Below are 22,776 nucleotides of genomic sequence, written 5' to 3'. Positions count from 1 at the left end.
GCCGCACTCCAATCCACCCCCACATCAGGGGACTCAAGTGCATCCCTCACACTTCTCTCATATCTCATTGCCTGAACAAGGTCACAAGACCCATCATCACCCAACCCTTGTCTACCTCTGGAACCTCCTGCTCCTCCTCCCCTCCTGTCCCATCCCACACCCATGTTCACTTCTCTAGAATGCCAAAATAACACTGAGTCCTTTGAACTGATGTTCTGTTCCTAGCCTCCCAGCCTCCGCACACACAGTTTTCTCTGCCTGGAGCACTGTTTCCATTCCCCTTACCTGGCTAGCTCCTCGTATTTTATGTCTCAGCTTAATGCTACTCTTTCATTCCTTCATTAATTCAATACATATTTACTGACCTTTACAATATGCAAAGGTTATGATAGGTGCTAGGGTCCAGTGGGAGCAAGAAGGGCATGGTTTCTGCCCCCAAGGAACTTACAGCCTGAACCCTGGGTGTGGAGCTATACACCCATCCGATGTTGCCATGGTTCCCATCTTTCTGCTTGATGGAAATTACAGGTTATTGGTACTGTGAGCTGTCTCCCCTCCTAGTCTGCAAGTCCCACAGGACAGGGGTTGAAGCACCCAGTACAGTACTTGGCATTTATCAGGTCCCCAGTGTGCCACATATACAGAGCTGACTAACAGTACCTTCCCTGTACAGTTAGAGGACATCTATGCAGCATGGCTCTGTAGAGATCATTCTGCCAGCATCACAGAGTGATATCTTCTGCCTAGACCTCATCACCCTGGGCAGTAGCACCACCCTTGCATTCCAGCAGCCCCCATGCCCACCACCTACTTATGCAGAGCTAAAGACCCAAGAGATCCACTTCCCTCTCTGGCTAGCATGGAGCACTGCCACCCTGTAAGTCCTACTTTTCCATGCAAAAATGGTAATTGGAAAAAATGCTGATTAGCACAAATGTTAATCCACCCAAACTTGCATTCTGTGCCCAACAGCTGAAACAAGTGACACACAGCCCTCCTGCCAATCCCTCACCCACTTCCTTTCTCCCTCCGTGCCCTGTGGAACTTGGCTTTTCCTGAAACTTGGGGGAGGGATGTGTTCAGTGCCTACTGTTGAAAGCCAACAAAAGAAAAAAATGTGCCCATCCCAGGAAAGGAATTGTGTGGTCATTCACCAAACACAAAACCACCTTTATTCTGTTCCAGCCCCACATTGCAAATTCCACATCACGGAACAAGGGTGTGCCGCGCCAACAGTGGACTTCGTGACTTCTTGACCTCCACTTATGAACTGCTGTGCCTGCTCCCTGCCCCTGTGCCTCTGCTTCTCCTGTCTGGAAACTTCTCAGCCATTGCTGCTCCCCACTCACCTGCTATCAAGTCTTGCCCCCAGTTCTGTCCTAGGTAGAGGTTCTAGGAACCCAAGTATAGCCATTGGGCACTCGTAGGCAAGCATAAACTCCCAAAGCCTCAGTTCCTTTCTTCCTTTCTTTCCCCCTTCCTTCCCCCTTCCTTCCCTTCCCTTCTTTCCTTCCTTCCTTCCTTCCTTCCTTCCTTCCTTCCTTCCTTCCTTCCTTCCTTCCTTCCTTCCTTCCTCTCTCTCTCTCTCCCCCTCTTTTTGAGATGAACTTTCATCCTGTCACCTAGGCTGGAGTGCAGTGACACAATCTTGGCTCACTACAACCTCCATCTCCCGGGTTCAAGCAATTCTCATGCCTCAGTCTCCCAAGTAGCTGGGACTATAGGCTTCAGCCACCACGCCCAGCTAATTTTTGTATTTTTAGTAGTGATAGGGTTTCACCATGTTGGTCAGGCTGGTCTCGAACTCCTGACCTCAGGTGATCCACCCGCCTCAGCCTCTGAAAGTGCTGGGATTACAGGCCTGAGCAACCTCACCTGGCCTCAAAGCCTCAGTTTCTGCTTCTGCAAACAGAAATGAGATTTCCCACCAGGTGGGTTCCGGTGGGCATTCAATGGGACTACATTTGCACAGGCTCTGGAAATACCAGTGTGCATCTGGGTCCCTTGTCCTTCACCTGGCTGTGCAAGTGTTTCATTCTGCCCCTGCAGGTTCATGCCCACCCAGGTCCCAACCTTGTCCCCAGAAGAAGGAGTAGTAGGACTATGCCATGCCTGGGACTCCTGTGGGCAGCCCCAAGTCTCTCTCCATGCCATCCTGACCCAGTCTGGCAGCCCACAGCTGGCCCCAGGAGCCTTCACTATCACTAACCCAGAATCCTTCTATCCCATCCCCATTGGTCATCCCTAGACCAGAGCCCTCCCATTGCCCCCACCCCAGGTGACCCAAGCCTTCCTTCTACTTTGTTATTGGCCAGTCAATGCCATTGGGCATCTGCCTTGGTTCCCAGCCTTACATCTGCCTATGATTCCCACCTTGATCCCTGGAGGGGTCTTAGCTCTTTCCAGGCTTCTGTGGCTGTTCTGTCCCCTTACCCCAGACTCTGCCTCTAGAAAGGAGAGCTGTCATGGATGGGGGAGCAATATAATTTGCAGCTTATGATTCAATGACTTAAATTCCAACTCCAGCTCCACCCTTATTAGCCATGCGGCCCCTAGCAGGTCATTTCTATGGGAAATCACTGTTTACAGGGTCAATGGGAACATTAAATGGGTTGATACATATATAGTACTTATCCCAGTGCTGGGCACATAGTACCATCAAGGTAGGGAACACATCTAATACTCTAAGCATTTCACATGTGGTAACTTCTTTAACTCATAACCATCCTATGAGACGGGTGCAGATATTCTCCCATTTCATAGACAGTGCAACCAGGCACAGAGAGGTTACATAACTTGCCCAAAGCTACATGGCTGGTAAGAGGCAGAGCCACATATCCAAACCAAGGGAGGCTGCTCGAGAGTCTATGCTCAGAACCACACTGTGTCTCCCCTATTTGTGGAAGCTGTTGTTTCTGTTTTAGTTATTTTGTCTGTATGTGTGTTTTTAGATGTCCTAAAACCAAAGCCCTCTGCCAAGTTTCTGGTTTGGACCACCTCCTGGAATCCCTCACTGCCCCACCCCACCCCTGGCACTCCAGCCTACCCTGCAGGTCAGAACTCTGCAGCTGAGGCCCACGCATCTGCGAGAGGGAGGGAGTGCAGTGTCTGCCCTCATGTTCTGTGTGTCTGTGTGTGCAGATGCTGCGAGCAACAGGGAGCAAGCCAGAGAGGCTGATGGAGGAAAAGTCAGAGACAAAGAGATGTTGCTGCCAAATCCCTTTCATCTCCAGCAGAGAGAGAGAGAGAGTCTGAAATTCCATGGTAGGTTGGGAGTGGTCTGTGTGAGCAAGGGTGTGAGAGAAACTGTGAGTTCCAGAAGGTGAGCAGAAGGCAGGCCGCCTCCTTGTGTGTGAGTGCCGCTGTGTGTGCACAGGGGAGTGTGTGCCCCTGTGTGTTTGAGTGGTGAGCTTGTGAGTGTGAATCTGTGAGCACACTGGACCATGAGCAATGATCGTTCCACCCCAGGATAAATGGCATAAACAAGGCTGAACTTCAAACAGGCCTTCTGATGACTTTGGTGGCAGAGAGGACAAGAGGAGGGAGAGGAGGAGGGAGGCTGCTGGAAGGAGAAGAAAAGGCAGCGAGCTCACGTGCTGGGGAGTGGGCATGTTGGATGCCTTCCACCGCCAAACTCTCCTAAAAGCCGTTCCATCCAATGGAATAACAATCACAGAACAGTCCCCAATACCAGAGCCGGGGCGTTTCCCAGGGGCACAAGGCCCGTCTCCTGCTCACAGGCACTGATATTTTATTGATTTTATAACAGCCTGGAGGCAATTGCAGTTGGGGCAGCAAAAAAGCAATTTTCCTCCCCTCCTTCTGCTTTCCTGCCAGACCTCTCTGCTGAACTGAGGCCAGTCCTGCACGGCAGCTGGGGTGCGTTCAGGTCACGTCGGTACAGCAGGAGTGCCAGTGCTCAGTGACCTCCTCAGATTCACCTGCGTGCTAGGTCCTACTGCGGGGCACATTATTGGAGAGATAGATGTGTGGCTTTGTTCAAGAGGGAGTGACAGGGGCCAGGCCAGCCCTCTCCTACCTGTCCAGCCCAGGCCATTGAGCCAGCCAGAGTTCCTGCCAGCCTTCCAGTTTGGGACAGGGATATAGAAGGCAAGTCTGGGCACACAAAGGACAGGAGGCCAGGATCAGGCAGGCAGGAGGCCCATACCTGATTCTGAAGCCAACATAAGCCAATGTCAGCTCCTCAGAGGGGTGGAGAGCAGGAGACTAGTCAGTTCACTCCACCTTCACTTTCCTCACCCATGCAATGAGCATGATCTCTCTTGGGATAATTGGGATCCATCACCTAGGGCATAGTAGGTGCTCACAGAACCCAGTGGTGTGCATTAGACGTGAAGAAAACACAGCTCAACTCAGGCTTGCCAAAAAGCACATGACTATTGGCTCACAAATTCTACCTTAGTAAGCACTAGAGTATTGGGAAGGTGTGGGAGGAGGGGTGGTGCGTGGTACCTGACAAGGGCTCAGTGAGTATCTATGGAGGACAACATGCTGAGAGCCTGAGGCGTGCACACATTCTAGAGGAAGTGGGGCCTGGAGAAGGGCACAGGCCTGGGAATCAGAAGCCAGAATGTCTGCCACAAAAGACCAGAAACAGGGGCAAGTTTCACACAGGAGTTACCTTTTAGAAAACATTTTGAAGGGAGTGGGAGTTTGCTGGGTGGAGGGAAAGGGAGCGGGAACAGAGTTCCAGGCATGGAAAACAGCATTGTCAAAGGCACCGAGGGTAAACTGCACAGCTCAACTAATAACAAACCCAGCTGACTGTCATGTGTGTGCCGAGTGTTGTTCTAAGTGCTTTTCATGAATTCACTCATTTGTACCCTTTGGGCGTATATTGTCGCTTATCCCATTTTACAGATGAGGAAATTGAGACCCAGAGAGTGAAAGTCACTAGACCCTGGGCACACAGAGCTGAAAGACACTGTTTGTTCAGCCAGGCCTTTGGTCCAGCTGGACGGGTGGGAGAAGGTGCAGGGGAGGAAGGCCTCAAGCATCATTTGGAGAAGCTTAAAACAGATGCTGTGGCCAGTGGAGAGAGATCAGTCTAAGCTCTGAATTGAACACTCTGGTGATTTCTGCAAAAGGTGGATGGGAGGAGTCAAGGCTGGAGGCAGGGATCATAATGGAGGCAGCTTCCAGAGGCATTTTTTTTTTCTTGCAACTTTTAAAATTTATTTTTATAATTGATGCATAACAATTATACTTATGGGGTACATAGTGATGTTTCGATAAATACAGTGTATTGTAATCAGATCAGGGTAATTATCATATTCATTGTCTCAGCATGTATCATCTCTTTGTGTTGGGAACATTCCATATCCTCCTTCTAGCTATTGAAAACTATATGTTACTGTTAACTATAGTCATCCTACAGTGCTATAGAGCACTAGAACTTACTCTACCACCTCGCTGTAGTTTTGTGTCCTTTAAAAAATCTCTCCCTATCTGGCTAGGCGTGGTGGCTCACACCTGTAATCCCAGCACTTTGGGAGGCCGAGGCAGGCGGATCACAAGGTCAGGAGATCAAGACCCTCCTGGCTGACACGGTGAAACCCCGTCTGTACTAAAAACACACCAAAAAAATTAGCTGGGCATGGTGGCAGGTGCCTGTAGTCCGAGCTGCTGGGGAGGCTGAGGCAGGAGAATGGCGTGAACCCAGGAGGCAGAGCTTGCAGTGAGCCGAGATCACGCCACTGCACTCCAGCCTGGGCAACAGAGCGAGACTCCTTCTCAAAAAAAAAAAAAAAAAATCTCTCCCTATCCTTCTTCCCCACTCCTCTTCCCAGCTTCCAGTAACCTCTGTATTGCTTTTTACTTCTGTGAGATCAACTTTCTTTTAGCTTCCACCTATAAGTGAGAACATGCAGTGTTTAACTTTCTGTTCCTTGCTTATCTTACCTAACATAATGTCCTCCATTTCCACCCATGTTGCTGCATATGGAAGGATTTCCTTCTTCTTCATGGCTGAATAATATTCCATTGTGTATATGTACCACATTTTCTTTATCCACCCATCTGTTGTTGGGCACTTGGATTGATTCCATATCTTGGCTATTGTGAATAGTGCTACAATAAATATGAAGGGACAGATATCTCTTTGATATGCTGATTTCCTTTTTTTCAACAGGAACCTCAGGCTTTGAAAGCATTTGCACACCAAATGATACATTTCTGCCCAGTGTCACTGCACTTTCACTCCCATTAGTGTTGTACCAGCTCCAGGAGTGCCCATTGCACAGATGAGACCACTGAGGCTCTGAGCTCTGATGACTAACACATAACTGGCATCTGGCAGAGACTGGACTCGAACCCATGTCCCACGACTCTAAATTATCTGGTGTACATTATCTTTCTCCCCTACCTCAGTTGCACCCTCTTGGAAGGCACTGTTCGTCTGATCCACCCAGCACACAGTAAACCCCCAACAAGGATGTGTAGAAAGAATGAGGGAGTGAATGAATGAGTGAAGCTGGATCTTGGGTGTTGGTCACTTCTAGCTCTAGGTGTCACTCAGGTTGTATCACAAAAAGGAAAACAGATATCAGCCCTTTCACTTTCCCTCCATCAATTGAGGGATGATTCCTAATACATTGAGACAAGGTAGGCAGAGTCATGAGAGGTGGGAGCAGAGCAGAACTCAGGGGTCCCATCCTGAAGATTAGACTCAGGGCCCTGAATTAGGCCAGAGGACCCAGTTTACCACCTTCTCTTACTCCCATGCTGGTGAGGACCACCCCACACCCAACCCCCAGAATAAATGCCAACCCAGGCTGTTGGAGGGACCAAGGAGCTGCTCTGAGAAAGTCCTTGGCAGCTCTAAAGATAGGTCCTTTAAATAAGGCAAACCTATTAGGGAGTGAAGGCACAAAACAGACTGCAATCCTGGAGGCTTGGGGAGATCTTGCTCCTCCAGGACTGCTGTTCTGGAGGAAGCCAGTGCTGACTCGGAAATCCATCTCTAATATGATGTAAATGAACGATGGAAGTGCTCTTTCCAGAGTATTTTTAAAATAAGATCATATATACATATATATATGAAGAGAGAGAGAGAATATGACAGATGGACGGGGTATTCAGTGGAGTATTTTTAATCCTGGAGTCAGGATTATGTAACGTTGGGAAGAGAAAAGCTAAGGCAGGTGGTGAGTCATCTGGAGCAGAGAGGGGAAGCAAGTCACACTCAAACCCCTCTTCCCATTCTGCCAGCATCTGCAAGTGCCAGGATGCACAGGGCCACAGCAAAGAGGCAAGAGAGGTGGACCCAGGGGTGTTGAAGAACCACCGTGTAAGCTGGCTCAGTGGGTGGAGGTGGTGACTTCACAGGTTTAGCAAGGGTTGTGGAGAGAAAGGTAGGGCCCAGTCAGGCCCAGCTGCAAAAGCTAAGTCCTGGAAACACTTGTCAATTTCCAGGAAATTGGAAAAGGTGGAGATATTTTCAAGTGAGTATTTGGCTCTGCACTGCACTGCAGACTACGTGTCATCTTTGACTTCCTGGCTGAAATGGGAGGCTGTGAAGGCTCCCCTCAGAAATTGCAGCTGCAGCCTGGGGATCATACCCTTTGCATGGCCTCCCTTAAAGGCTGACCCACAGGGGCTCTTCTCCAGGCCTGTGAAGCATGTGCCATAGCCAACAGGCCTGTGTGAAGACAAGAAGCTTTGAAATGGAACATAAGGGAGCCCATCTTGACTGTGAAGGAAGGAAAGCTAGAAACGAGTGAGGGAGGGGAGCTGGGGGTGTCTACCCCTGGAGAACTTCCAGAAGAGAACACCCACCATCTGCCCCGGGGGGTTTGCAAAGTCATCTGCTGAAGGCAAGGGGTTGGACCAGATGGCCAAACGGAACTCTCGTCCCTTCTGGAACCCTTTAACTCTAGATGCATTGCTGCTCAAAATACTCAACAGATGTCACAGAGTTAGCACCCGTGCCTTTCTTCTTCAGCAGAAGGAGCTCCTGTGTATACCCACTGCCTTCCATCTCCAATAGCTGCCATTTACTGAGTGTTCACCATAGTCCAGACATTGTGCTCTTCATGTATTATCACACTGAATTCACTATCCACCTACAAGATAATGGCTACTATTCCCACTTTACAGGTGTGAAAACTGAGGCATAAAGTCAGTGATTGGATTAGGACTTTAACCCAGTTTATGTGACTCTAAATCTCACACTTTTAGCCTTGACAGCATAGACGCTCAGATCCTACAGTTTTATTCCTCCAGGGCTGACCCTCCTCAGGGCTTGGACCCCTGCAGTATGCTTAACTGAAGCCAAGGCAGTCATCAGTCAGGAGAGACGGCTGCTAGTTCCAGGAGCAGCTCCATCTGTCTGTGATCCAGGGCACACAGGGTGGGAACTTGCTGAGAAAGTGGCCCCCACACCTCCGTGCAGCCAAGGATGAGTCTGCTGCAGTTGCTGCCCGAGCGGCTCTTCAAAGCCCTTGACTGGTCAAAGCAACTGGGCTGGAGAAAAGGGGACGAATCAACTCAGAGGCAGCCTTTGCTGCCTGGAGGGCTGATGCTGTTTGCTTCCAAGCAAACACATCTTCTCTTTTAGTTGTTTCTGTTAGAGGATCCTAGAGAAAGGCCTAGCAGGAGGCTGTGCGTGCCACGAGGCCTGGCAGGAGTGGCCCGGTTTCTGCCCTGGGTCTGGCCTGTCCATGCTGCTGAGACAGGAGAGATGTGGAGACCACGAGGGAGATGCCAGTGAGACAGAGACACAGTCAAGATTTAGGGAGAAGGAGATACCATAAGAGACAGAGAAAAAGCCCAGGACAGACAAGACAGAGACAGAGGCCATGAGAGAGGCTTGAGAGTCATGGAGACCTAGTAGGCAAATAAAAACAAGAGCAGAGGCCCCAAGAGACATGGAGCCTGACAGTTAGCAGGGTTTTATCCAGCTCCTCTATGTGGCAGGTGCTGTTGCAGGCATGGAAGTGACAGAAGTGAGCAAGACAAAGCCTCTGCTTCATGGAGCTTCCTGTCTAGTGGAGTAAGGGGCAGGAGGGAAGATACCCCACTCACAAGAATCTCCCCAGACACTATGACAACACCTTTAGACAGCAAGACGCTGAACCAGGGAGGCTTCGATGGTGGGAAACAGGCAGAAAATGTCATAGGAACCACTAGCAGGCCAAGAAGGGAAGAGAGACAGAGAGAAAAAGAGAGAGAGAGACCGTAGGATAAATGACACCAGGGAAACCAGAAGATGTGGGACCATGAGAGATGCCAATAGTCAGGAATCCCGAGAAACCAAGACAGAGTTAGAAAGGAGACAAAAACCGAAGAAAGAGACCTGCCTAGAATCAGGGAGGCCAAAGATGGGAACAAAATGAGAAAGGCACAAGCAGAGAAAGCTACAAACCTGAGTCTAGGAAGGCAGAAAGGCTGGAAGAAACCCAGAAAGAGAGAGACAGACAGACAGACAAGCATGGAGACAAAGAAAGAGTAGGACAGAGAAACAAAGAGACTATTGCTATCATTGATTATGGAGTTGGGTTTTCCAGGCCTCCCCTAGATCCACGAACTTCAACCTTCTCTTTGCCAAGGGTTACTTTCATTATCCTCCCCAAAGGGCCTCAAGGTTTGAAAGATATTTGTCTACCAAACAATCTGCATTTCATGAGTAATAATTAATTCACTTTCCCATTTTTTATTCATCAAAGACATCTATAACTGGCAATCAGAGCTTCAGATCAGCGGGAGATAGCTCATGTTGCCACACTGAGTAGCTGTACTTCCAGCCAAAAGCAAAGAAATCTGCCATTGAGTCATCAGCCTTGCACAGCCTAATCACATTTCTGTTAAGTTTTGGGAGATGTTGACAATAGTTCAAAGGACACAAAGAGAGACCCTGCTGCCTTTGCAGGCTCCTGCAGATCCAAGGGCCCAGTTTCCAGATGATAGTCCCAGGAAGTCCCTTCATCCTGCTGGCATTGAGCTGCACGATGTGGGCTGAGATCCTGGGAAGGCTAGGCTCCTTTCTTGGGAGTATATGGCCAGAAATAGACCCATATCATCTATCTTAAGTAGCCTTTTTACAAACTAACTATATCTATTAAAATAACAGCATAAAACCTCAGCTTATCCCTCTCACTATGTCCTAGTTCTTGTCTTCCTCCACAGCCGCACTTGCCAAGGGAGTATGGTTATTTTCTTCTGACCTCCATAACATGGCTCATTACTCTTTTATTCATTGTCTTCCAGATTGCCCAAGCCGATAGCTTTTTCCAACTCAAGCTATTTAGCATTTAGCATTGTAGCCACTGCCCTCCTACTCTGTTTTCAGATGTTAGACTCAGGTCCAGAAGACTTCAGTGTGCATGCAGGTTTGTCTATGCACCTGCAGAGGCAGTCTCAGGACTCCCAGAACAACCACCCAACCTATGGGCAACCACTCATCCCTCGGTGTTTCTCTCTTCGTTGTCCCTGTCAAAGCACTAAAATAGCCTATGAAGATTAGCATGTTATGGCCCCCAGTCCCTGACCCTGGCCATGCACCAAGCTCTGAACCTGCAGGAAGAACTTGGTTTGAAGTCTGTCTGTAACCTCTTCTTGGGCTCTGACCCTGAGTTGGGTTGGCATTGGTTTGGTTTCTTGTTTGACCCTCATTATGGTGTTCTTTCAGATTCTCCTGTAGCTTCCCTGTCCTGCGTGCTGACTCCTATTTCCCCCATCCAGTGTCTTCAGTGTGAGCATCCACCCAGGCATCTTCTTCTGCTCCCAGCACTGCCCTCCTTGTCATGCACTCTACTGCAATCTCCCACTGACGTGTTACTCATCCTGCCCCACTCCTTAAACACTTTATGCCCATCCTCCACTTCTGCCTATTCAGCTCCCACTGTCTTTTAAGGCCCACTTTCTTCCCTATCCCCTGCTTCAGAGAGCCAATTTGATGCACATGTAGGATCTCAGGGGTCCCCCAATACATCCAGTAGAGAGGGCTTGATAAACCTAAATCCTAGGAGATTCCAAGAAGACAAGCACAGAGTGTCTCTTCCAGGCCAGCATGGAGCCAGGAAGAAAAGACCAGACTGGCATGGTCAGAAACTAGACACTGGGGCAAACAAGGAGTGTGGACAGCAGTGGACAAAATAAGATCCTCTTCTACCTTTATGGCCAGGGCTGAGTCTCCAGAAATTCAGTGTTTTAGCCACCAGTCTGGTGCAGGATGGACACCATGTGACATAAAGGCAGAGAGTCAGGGCAAATAATTCCTAACTGCTACATGAGTCCTCATGACTCCGTGCCATCATGCACAATAGCAATATCTCACCCCACCTCTCTGTTCTCCCAAAGCACTTCATCTTATTATCATTCATGTTTCACTTATAGCTGCTGTTTGTGCACATGTGCTATTTTTTTCCTGTTGAAAGTATGAAATTTCACAAATATTGATGACATTAACTCCCCAGTTGTATATTAAAATTAGGAGAAAATTCTACTTGAAGAAAGACTTAAATAAATGCATTGTCTTGGGATAGGTCTATTCCCTTCTTACTTTCAACCTTATCTATAATTCATTTTTACTTAGCTATCTCATTTCACTTGTTTATTAACAAACATTTGCTGAGTGCCTATAATGTGCCAGGCCCCATGCTAAGAGCTTGGGTGCCACAAGAACCAAGACACAGTCTCTGTCCTCTAGGAGCCACTATGGTAAAGACAGAGAGATACGGGAGTAAACCATTGTCAAGCAAGGTAATAGGCATTAAAATAGAGATATGTGTTGAGTATTTGGAAAATACATAGTAAGAGCGATTGGCCAAGACTTTGATAGTGACAGTGGTCAGGGAAGGCAGGGATAGTGCCTTACCAGGATCTGGAAGGGCATGTGTCAGTCAGAAGAGGATTGGAGAGGGGAAGAGAATTTCCAGGCAAAGCCGTTAACCTAGAAAAGGGGGAGAGCATGACACACAAATTAGTGGAATGGCAGGTTGTTCAGAAAGTCTAATAATAGGGTGCCTAGTGGGGTAAGTGAGGGGAGAGGTGAGCGATGTGGCTGGCTGGTGAGGGGAAGCAGAGTGAGATCATGAAGGGCCTTGTATTCAATACTAGAGAGTTTGCATCACGTATCCCTGAGTTATGATAAGTATTCCTATCCCTTTGAAGAGATTTAAGCAGGGAATGGCATGACTAGATTTGGGTGGTAGGTAGAGCACTTCTGGCCAATGTGGAAACAAGATAGGCAGATATTGTAATAGTTCAGGTGAGATGTGATAAAGGTTTGGATGAAGGCAATGGGAATGCAGAAAATGGACAAATTAACATGGCATTAAATAGGAAATGTCCACAGGTTTTAAAGACTGACTAGGTTGCAGATTTCTTTGAATACATCCTATGTCAGCAGTCTTCCTGGGTTGGGTTTGCTCTTACCTTGGTCTCTGGCTTTCAGAGCTAATAAGCAGCAGTAGACTTACCTCCATGTGATGGCTTGCTCCAGCAGCCCATGAACTGAGCAGACTCTCTCTTCAAACACACTGAAAATGATTTTTGCTCGCCACTGATTTTATTAAAATTGGATGTCACTCCTGCCTTGTAGTTTTTCCAGCTCAGTTCAGACCAAATTTCATAGTCAAACAAAAAAATGAACAGAAAAACCTTCTGCAACTAACTTTAAGTTCACAACCCATCCCACCCTCTTTCAACACTCGTTATTGCCTTTTTTCTCTTCTTGTTGCTCCAAAGAGCACTGGTGACAAATGTGGCTGTTAGTAGTTAATTCTATCCTCTTCTTGACTGTTTTTGCCCAATCAGGACTGAAGTTTACCTTAGTTTCCAGGGGGAATCATGCTATTAGTTATCTATTCACCTATCTTTGAAGCTCACCGCCAGTGTGAAAATTACTTTGCATTAAATTATAAGGAGGTACTCATTAACTCGATTATGCTGGAAGAAACAGTTCTAATAAAGAAACTTTTTCCCCTCTTGAATATTTTAGACATATTTTGTAGGGTAGAATTAATTTTTAAAGAAAATTACATAGTGTTTTTCTTACAAGCAAAAGTAGATTGAAGGGAGAGCGGGGAGGGATGGGAAGAAGAGGAGAGAGGAGGGGCAGAGAGACTACATGAGCACAGAGAAAGACAGAGATAAATAGAGAAAGGAGATGACAGAGACAGAGACAGAGTGGTCACAGATTACTTCCTATTGGAGTTGTCTTTGCTGGTTGCTATCATTTTGGAGATAGTCTATGGAACAGATCATCAAAGCCACTTTTTCACACTTTATAAAATACACCAAGACTCTGTGACAACTGCAGATTAAAGAAGTAGTACCAGTACCAGCTGCTGGTCTTATAGTTTTTCTCTCCTGGTTCCAATGCTCCCAAAGGCTGTCATGACTTAAAACTTTCTACCCACCATACGCTATGTCTTGCAGCCATTAACCAGGGCATAACTCAGTAAGAGCTGACATATCATCTACCACTCCTGCCCCCACAACTTGCAATTTTTTTCTAATTCCCTTTCCTGCCAGGTTCCAAGAATTCAAAAGCTTTTTAACCTCACACTGATGAAGACCACATTGAAGTGGTTAGCATAAATGTACTTCTATGGAAAAATAGGGTGGGGCAGAGGAAATGCCAGCCCTGCAATTTCCCAGAGAAACAGCCATATACGTGTTTGTAGTGCCAGTTCAGAACCATGGACAGTGACAGGTAACACATGCCCCACCTACCCTCACCAGCAAGCCCCTCGCCAAAAAATAAAATCACAAGCCTTGCTTTACTAGAGAGTTGGAGAATCGAAACACCCAATACTGATGATGAATTATGGAGGAAGGGGATTGTAGGACATTCTCTATTCAAAACGTATTGAGAAGTTTATCTCCCGTGTCTGGTTGTGTTGACTCTGCACAGGAGTGCTTGCTCTGTGCTGAGCCCAGGTTCATGTAGCTAGTAATACTAGACCTTGGATTCTGATCCATGTCCATGTGACTACAAAACCTCTGCCCTTAACCACAATATGGAGGTTCTATGTCTGAACCGGAGCCCCTTAACATGAAGGAGTCAGCATCGCTAGACTAGGGGGTTCCCCATGGTGGAAATTTCTCAGATTTTGACCTTGCCTCATCATATATTCTTGTGTGCTCTACATCAACCCTGAAAAATTATCTCACAGGAAGAAAAACGACTACACAAGAAGAATTAAAACAGAAGCACATCATTTTAGAAGGAAAGAAAAAACACCACCCAGAACACAGCTATTTTTCACCTCTGCCTATTATCTTTCAGCCCTTGTTGACACACTGACATATTTTCCATCATTGCAATCAAAGCAATTGTAGTATTTTCATTGTATTTTCACTTAGTGTCTTATCATAAACCTTTCCCCAAGTTGCTATACAGTCTCTGTAATGATCACTTTTAATGTCTGTATAATGTTCTAACAAATGGATACATCGTGATTTACTAAACAACCCCCTAATTGTTGAACATTTAGGTTAGTTCCAGTTTTTTTATTTCAGAGATTTGTGCTATGATGAGAATTTTTATGTGAAAACCACATGGGGTGATTGAAAGAGCATGAGATGAGCTTTGGAGTCAGACAGAAGAGAGTTAAAATCACTCAACAATGTAACCCGAGTGTAACTCAACAATGTAACCCTTCTCAGAGGTTTTGTCTTGGGGAGAAGGCCAGGGAAAGTTGACATTGCCAGGACAGAGGGGTAAGGGTGAGGCGAAATCAGACAACCTACAGAGAGAGATGCAAAAGGCAGGTGGAGCTACTGATTACAAACTGCGACTTTACAACTTTACCTCCTCAAGCCCAGAGCTGAGCAAAAGCATTTTAAACAGAAGAAGGAAGGCACACAAAGGGGATGTTTCTCCTTTGGCAAAACCTTTGGACCCAGGGCCTGAGATGGGCAATATAAATAGGAGATCAGCTGCCAGAAGTCTTCTTCAATGAGGTATGGTGAGAGTAGGAGGCAGAGAAACACCTCACCCCCATTCCTCTGGACTCAACATCTTAAGGCTTAAAACCCTGGAGTCACTTCTCAGACCCAGAAAACTTTCTCTGGGCTCATTCTTCCTTCCTGAAAGCCCAAGGGCACATCCTGCTGCCTCCACCTTCTGGAGCTACCAGCACCCTATGAGCACTGATCATAGCTAACAGTCAGGACTCAATCTCCCCAGCTCCTCCTGTCCCTTTCTCCCCAAGGACAAGCTCACAGCACCCTTTATGGTCATCTTTTATGTTGCTCCATGAGGGTAGATAAGCCTGAGAATTACCAGATTTCTCGAACCTTCCATGGTTTCAGTCATCATCCTTCCTTCCTGCATCCTGATGGGGGGACCCCTGGGCTCTTAGACGATCTCCATGCATTCTCTTTGACTCTTGGCTGGGCTGAGCCCAGGTTCATGCAGCTAATAATACTAGACCTTGGATTCTGATCCATGTCCATCTGACTGCAAGACCTACATAAGCCTACATGTTCAGTTTGAAGATGCACCTAGAGAAGGCTGAGAAGCAGATCGAACCAGTTGACCATCCGAGTGTTTCCAACTCCAGTGGATAATTCTGTTTTAATGGGACCTGCAGACAGAGCAATCCTTCATTAGTGCGGTCCCATGTCCACACCTCCGTGGTAAGGAAGATCTTCACCTGACCTACCTCCAAGCCACCATGGGCAACTCTACTTGGGGTGGAGGGGATAGAGCATGGAGTGGAGAGAGAATGGGAGCCTAGGGCTGAGCCCACCCACCACAGCCCTTCCAGGGAGCTGGCCATCCTCAAGGCACCCCACCCCAACCCACTCCCCTCCATGCAGCTCCAGAACACGACTGAACTGTAGGCTGAGCTCTCACCACCCTGGGGAGCAGGGAGGCCTTTTCAGGGGAAAGTTGCTGACCAGCCCCTTCTCCTTGGCTGTCAGGGCTAATCAACATCAGGGCAGTTAATGGGGAACATAAAACCTATTTAAAAGCTACATTTACCACTTGGCTGGTTCCATTACATTGTGCAATATCCAGGTGTCACACTTACTCTCAAAGTGTCTGTCTCAATGCTTCCTTGAGCTGCCGGGGTTAGGAAGTCGCTGCCAAGAACCACCTGAGGAGGACTCCTCCACCTATCCTCACAGCGGTCTTCTCTGCAGGTTCCAGTGGTGAGAGGTTCCCCAGTCCATGGAGTTGCCTGAGGAGGAAGGTTATGGAGCCGGGCACAGCAGTGAACATTGAAAGTACCTGGCCTCTAGCCTCTCCTCCAAGCATGGGAGGAGTTCTTGCTCCCTGCTATGGTGGTTATGATGCTGCCTATTGGTGCCAACTCTATACCCACTCACCCCCTGGAATCTGGACACCAATGGGCATGATCTGCTGAGTTAAGGCCTCAGTCTCTCCAACTGTCCTTCGAGTCCAAATGAGTAGGGTGGCTTTCCATGGCTTCCTGACATGGGCACATCCGATTCCTGCTCTGATTCTCTCACTGAGGATCTGACTGGGGACAGAAGACAAGCTGGGGATTCCATTAGAATAAAGCCCAGAGCCTTCTCCTCCCATCCTGTTTATCTCCCACTCCACTCTGCCATCAGTGCCAGCCCGGCCCACCCCACCCAGCAGCATTCAAGCATTTTATTTCCTTTAAGGCTAAGCCAAAAATGTCTTCACTTCCTTGCCACTGACCTGCCGTGTGTGGTGCCTAATCTGTGGGCACAGAACCCTTGCTGTGCTGAAGGGTAAATTCTTGGACTTTGAAGGAAGTCTCTACTGAGATTGCCAAAAGTGACTCTCTTTTTATTCATCTGGTAAATATTTTATAAGTACCTACTGGACTCTGTCCTTGGCCTAAGGATACAGAGTGGGCAAAGCATATAGTTTAGAGGTAGACACAGGCAGAAATCAAATAATCACAGAAACACCTATTGTACACTATGGCAAGTGATATGAAGGAAAAGCACAGGAGCCCCAGAAAGCAACTAACAGGGGTCTTAACCTGACCTGGGGTCCGGGGACATCTTCAAGGAAGCCCATTGAGGAGGTGTCTATGTCTATCTTTTTTCCTAGTCCTTGCAGTGTCTGGCGCACAGAAGATTGCCTAGTAATGCTTGTGGAGTGACTAAGGAATGCGTCTCATCACATCTCCAGCACTGTCATCATCACCCCTCCACCCTTTCAGCCACAATCATCCCATCTCTATAGCCAAGTCAAATCTTGTTTAATGCAAACAGGTGTCAACCTTGTAGTAGAATCAGGTCTGGCCACCCTCCCTGCTCCCACATACATGGCGTGGGCACCCTTTGGAAGAGCCTGAGAAGAAAGCTGTTGCCTCAGGATGAGCAAAGGATCCGCCTCCCTCCTACTCTGACACTTCCAGCCACTCTGCTCTCAACATGCATGGCCAGCTGATGTTTTTCTGCAGGAGACCTGGTGAATGTGTTGGCTCAGACTGGCAAGGGAGGCTCCTGCTGTGCAGGCTTCCCCCAGGGTTGGGTGCTGGCAAACCTGGATTTCCCAATAGTCTGCAGGTCCTCCAGGATCAGCCACTTGCAGAAAATAGAGCTGCTACTTCCCATTCTTACATACAGCAAGCCTGCTTATGCTAGGGAAATGAGGGATGCTTGTTTGCCTCTAGAGGTGCTAGAAATGTTCAGAGGTGCTATAGCCTTAGATTGTATGGCTCTCAATAGTACAAGAACCTATCCTGTGAGGGCATCTGGTGCCCACATATCCAGTCACACCCAATGGCATCTGCAGGGGCTCCCCACACCACCTGCTCAATGGGCATCTCTCCATCTTGCACATGACTGGGTCACAGGGTAAACAGAAGGCATGGCCTCTCCCTCTGCAGCCAGTCAGAGGCTGCCAGAGTGTCATCCACATTAGCATACATCCCCAGTCAGGGTGGAAAAGCACAAAATGCACAGCACTATGGGTCAGGAGCTGCAGGGCCAAGTCCAGGCATCTTTAACTCACTGTGAGTTTAGAAGTGACCTCCCTTCTCTGAACCTCATTTCTCATGAAACAAGGGGTGAGGCTAAAGCAGTTGAGCCAGCCCCACTTCAACCAAACCACCACCAATTTTATCTGCTTTGTACGTAGAGCTTCTGCAGAAAATTTTCACTTAGAAAAAAAAAGTTGATTGCTAAATGGAGTAATAGTCCCTAATGCCCCTTCCAGCTCTGACATTTCATGATTTATGAGTAAATGAAACAATGTATATGAAAGGGGCTTGGGCCATGGTAGGGATGCAATAAACAGACTTCATGATTACTGCTGTGCCTTACGTGTGTGATGAGAGCCCCTGATAAATGCTGAGCTGAGATTTGGATGTAAGGCCTACACCATTTTCTGATCTTCAAGTCTAGGAACCACACTCTCTAAAGAGGCTCGATAATTACGTAAGTGGATACATGTAGAAAGAAAAAGAGAGAGAGAGAGAACAGGGAGATAGGGGAAGGAGGGAGGCATAAATGCCAGAGTCAGGCCCTAGAAGCCCTCAGGCACTCAAGTTTCTGGAGAAGAGGGGTGTAGACCCCAGATCCCTGGCTGCCAATTCCATCATTGGTTGCCATGGAGACAAGGGAGCATGGGCTCAAGGCACTGGTCTCTCCACCAGAGGCAGCATCTGCACCTCTTGATTTTTTTTTTTTTTTTTTGTCTCAGGCTGGAGTGCAGTGGCGCGATCTCGGTTCACTTCAACCTCCAACTCCCTGGTTCAAGATATTCTCCTGCCTCAGCCTCCCAAGTAGCTGGGATTACACGCACTACCATGCCCAGTTAATTTTTGTATTTTAGGCAGGTGGATCACGAGGTCAGGAGATCAAGACCAGACTGGCCAACGTGGTGCACCTCTTGATTTTATTCAATTGAAGAAGACATGGCGAGGACTTTGTGCTTCTCTCATCCTGTTTCCCAATGCCACCTCACTGCCCTCTGCTCATCTCCAGGATTTCCCTGGGTAGCCCAAGCCCAGGTCCCCTTTGCATAGAAGGCCTGCTGCAGCACACAGGCTCATGTGTTGATTGAGCGTGTGATGGGAACAAGGCAGACTTGGTCAGAGCAGGCACATTGAGGAAGGCTGGAGAAGGGGTTGGGGCAGGATCCTGGGAGCAGAGAATGACAGCATCAGAGTTTGAAGAAGTGGGTCTGACAGGCTGCAGAGGGTGGAGCAGGGGGGAAGAGGCGGCAGGCAGGAGGCCGGGTGGAAGGCTGCTGGAGTCATTCAAGTGAGAAAACGAAGGCCTGGCGTAGGCCAATGTCAGAGGAAATGGACTGGAAGAATGAGCCCTGGAGTTTCAAGGCGGCAGCAGCAGCTGGCTTTGTTACTTAGATCTAAAACCTCGGAACCTCAGAGCGTAAAGAAATCTTCAAGATCTCCTAGTCCAGCTTTTCCCAAAATGCCTTCCCTGGAAAACCGGCCCCATAAGAGGCTCTATTAGAAAAGTGTCTAAGGTCAAGTTAGCTTTGTTGTAAATGCAGTGTGCCGAAGCCCTCCCAGTGCCGAATCCCTCCCAGCTTAATAAACGTTCACAGAGGTCCTGCTGTAAAGGAGTTTCTACCTTTACATTGTTTGACTCGACTTTTATTTTCACCTCAGTCCTGCTTTTAAAAAATGTGGTTTAACATTGTTTAATCCAACTTGGACCGTGGAACTTCCCTTGTTCCATTTACACCTTCTGGAGCATTAGGAAATTATTGATCTAGTCGAAGAGATCCCACGCGCAGCACAATGGTGGAGGATTGAGAGGCTGAGCTGTCCCAGAGATGCTCACATCTGTGACTCAGGCGCCCCACCTGTGGGGGTCGGCCTAAGACAGGAGTGCTTAATGTGGAAATGGTGATGTGGATGACAATGTTACACGATTTAAAATAGTGAAAATCATAAAACAGCTGGAGGTTTAACAACAGGAAAAGGATCAGTAAACTGTGGCATCATTCCTTGATGGGTCTTTTTGCAAGATGATTATGAATATGATCCAGTTACATAGAAGATCACTTAAGATTGAATAAATCACAAGAATGGTTTCACTGTACTTTAAGAAAATATATGGGAAATATAAAGATAAGAAAACACATAGAAATTTGTTTTTGTTTTTCAGGGATTTTTTTTTCCCCAAGAAAGAATTTTCTCCAAATGGTGAAATTAAATTCTGGTTGTAGAAATAAACAGTCTCGCCTGAAATAGATGGCAATTGGCTTGTACATCAGGCTTCTGTGAGTCTAGTCAGTTTGAGTCAGTTTCCTCCATCTCATTCTCTGCAGGCATCTTGAGTATGTGGACTTGTAGGGCTGAACCCTGGTATCCCTGTTGAAGTATGGCCCCTATTGAGACCCATCCAGAATAGCCACTTCTTGCCATTGACTCTCATATCACATTCTCAACTTTAACAGGGCAAACAAGGTTTGGGAGAAGGAACAACTGGAGCGTAAAAAACGAGGTAACTTGACTCAGAACAGGCCCTTTGAGAGCTTTCTACATTGTTGTTTGGTTCTTGACCTTGGCTACATATTGGACTCACCTGAAAAGCTTTTTAAAAAACACTGATACAGGGGTGTTGGCCTCAGATATTCTGATTTAACTGGCCTGGGGTATGCTCTGAGTATTGCAGCTTTAAAAAGCCCAGGTGATTCCAATGTGCGGCTGGGGCTGAAAATGCAGATGTGAGCCATGGATGAACCCAGGCTGAGACTGAAGACAGAGGAACTTGCCATTTCATAAGGGCTCTGCTTGAAGTTGCCACTCAATGCTGTGGGACACAGAGCGGGTGTTTCTCAGGGTCTGGGGTCAAATAGCCTGGGAGGCCTCTCAGATGACAGGCATGAGGGCAGGCCTTGTAGGATGCTGCAGAGTTCGCTCAGTGGGGCTCATGGGTCAAGCAATCGGCAGGTCCCCAGCAGTGAGACTCCCGGGCTCCCCAGAACTCCTGTTCTGGGAGAAATCACACTACCCCTTAAGGCTCCAGGGTCCCTGCTTTGCAAATGAAGACATTGCCACTTGCCAAGTGGATGGCTTGTAGGGCTCAATGACTTAATATTTTTAGAGTAGAAGGAACAAAACCGCAAAAAGACACTGTTGTTTTCCCTGTCATAATTGATGGGGCTCCGTCTTTTCTGCTGTTGAAGCGCAAGCTGCAGCTATTTTTCTTTTTTTAACCAAACACCACTGAATGCGAAACATTGATTTTTTTTTTAAACTGGGTTTCAAACTGAGAAATGTCTTGATTCCAGAAGTCAATCACCTGAGATGTCATAGTAACTTCCACTGGCACCACTGTATGGCTGACAAGGGGCTCTGTGCCAGCGGGACTAATGTCCCACTCGGAGCAGCTACCTTCTCCCTCCTCCCCAGACCACATCACCAGGCAGACAGGGGACTCACAGCCTCCCCTCTCTTGGCTTCCACCCCACCCCTAACCCAGCAGTGATGGTCTCAAGGAGAGGGACCTTCTAGGTCTTTTCAAAAGGGTCCCTGAGGACCATCCTCTGTCTTGTTTGGCTCCCTCAGACCCTCCTCTTGAGGGTCCGAGGAGATTTTCACTGCCCTTCCAGCCACTCCCATACCCTGAGCACATCCTGTCCCAGGCAGGAGGGACACTCCGAGCCTCTGCCCCATTGGGTCTCTTAGGACCACCAGGTCCAGTTGTTCTGGTTCCTCACTGCACAATGCTGGGGAATTGGTCCGATCGGTGCTGCTCACCTGCTATTTAAAGTAAGCTCCTGACAACTCCCCATTGCCAGCAGGTGAAGTCCAAGTTCTTCCAGACACCTCCCAGGGCCCAGCCTGGCATTTACCTCCAGCCACCTCAAGCTTTACCCCCTTATGTCTAGCTCTGGACCCACTGAACTCATATTCTTTTTCCACAGAAGTGTGTTCTCTCTGACCACGTCTTTCCCCATGCCATGCTCTCTGCCTGGAGCACTCTCCTCCCTTCCCTCGTTCCTTCCCTCCTTCCTTACCTCCTCCCTTCCCACCTTGGTGAACTCTACTCCTCCTTCAGCTCTCAGCTAATACATTGCTTCCTCCAGGAAGCCTGCCCTTACCTCCCATCCTATTGGGCATCCTGTCGTGTGCTCTGTGGCACCTTTTACTTCCCTTGACACACCTGTCATTGAGTGTCATTGTAATGACTTTAAGTCTGTCTTTTCTGTTGGACTGGAAGCTACAGGAGGGCGAGAGCCATGTCTCTCACTCACTGCGATCCCTCCAAAGCCCAGCCCAGGCACTGGTACAGAGTGGGGGCTGAATTCATTGGTTCTCAGTGAATGAAGGAATGAAGAAATGACTGGCTGTGGTTCCTCAGCCTAGGCCTAGCATGCGGTGCAGTCCCCCACACCTACCACCATGCTTGCTCAGTCTCTACTTCAGTTTCTCTAATTAGACCAGGAGCCTGCCTGCCCCAAATTCTGCCTTCCCAACTTTGGCTCTGGTACCTATCCACCCCTTTTTCGACCCCTCTCCTCGGGCAGAGGGGACATCTGAGTCCTGGTACCCACAGGGCCAATTGCTGGTTGCACATGGACTGGCTTGACCACAGCCAAAATGCTGATGCTCCCTGCCTTCAGCTCTAGAGAGCTAGACACCCAGGTTCCTGGACTCTTGCTGCCTTGTCCCATCCTCTAGGTCACAAGAGCAAAACACTAAGTACTTGATGAACTGATTTCATTTAAACTACACCACAACCCTTTGAAGTGGGTGCTATTACTAGTATACCCATTTTATAGATGAGGAAAGTGAAGAAAAGAGGGGCTAAATGATTTGCCCAAAGTCACACAGTAAGTCATAGCTGTGCTGGAATTTGAACATAGGGTAGATT

The 22,776-nt window shown here is 48.0% G+C and overlaps 1 long non-coding RNA gene across 4 annotated transcripts in view; it reads right to left on the bottom strand.

Annotated features, from left to right (window-relative positions):
- Positions 1-2,837: 2,837 nt before the first annotated feature.
- The window catches only part of LOC119623946 (uncharacterized), a 346,855-nt gene continuing 326,916 nt past the window's right edge, over positions 2,838-22,776 (bottom strand). The window contains exons 4-7 of one of the 4 annotated variants that reach the window (XR_005240067.2): positions 16,008-16,157; positions 15,254-15,557; positions 11,837-11,911; positions 2,838-8,484 (exon numbers count right to left, since the gene is read on the bottom strand). This is a non-coding gene — a long non-coding RNA (uncharacterized lncRNA). Of the gene's footprint in view, positions 15,558-16,007; positions 16,158-22,776 lie in introns of all 4 variants that reach the window. The other 3 variants (XR_005240056.2, XR_005240062.2, XR_005240051.2) reach the window with 3 other exon arrangements.

This window comes from Chlorocebus sabaeus, chromosome 20 (assembly GCF_047675955.1).
Source record: "Chlorocebus sabaeus isolate Y175 chromosome 20, mChlSab1.0.hap1, whole genome shotgun sequence".
In the NCBI taxonomy this organism is placed as follows: Eukaryota; Metazoa; Chordata; class Mammalia; order Primates; family Cercopithecidae; genus Chlorocebus; species Chlorocebus sabaeus.
This window is presented reverse-complemented; position numbering and strand designations above follow the sequence as displayed.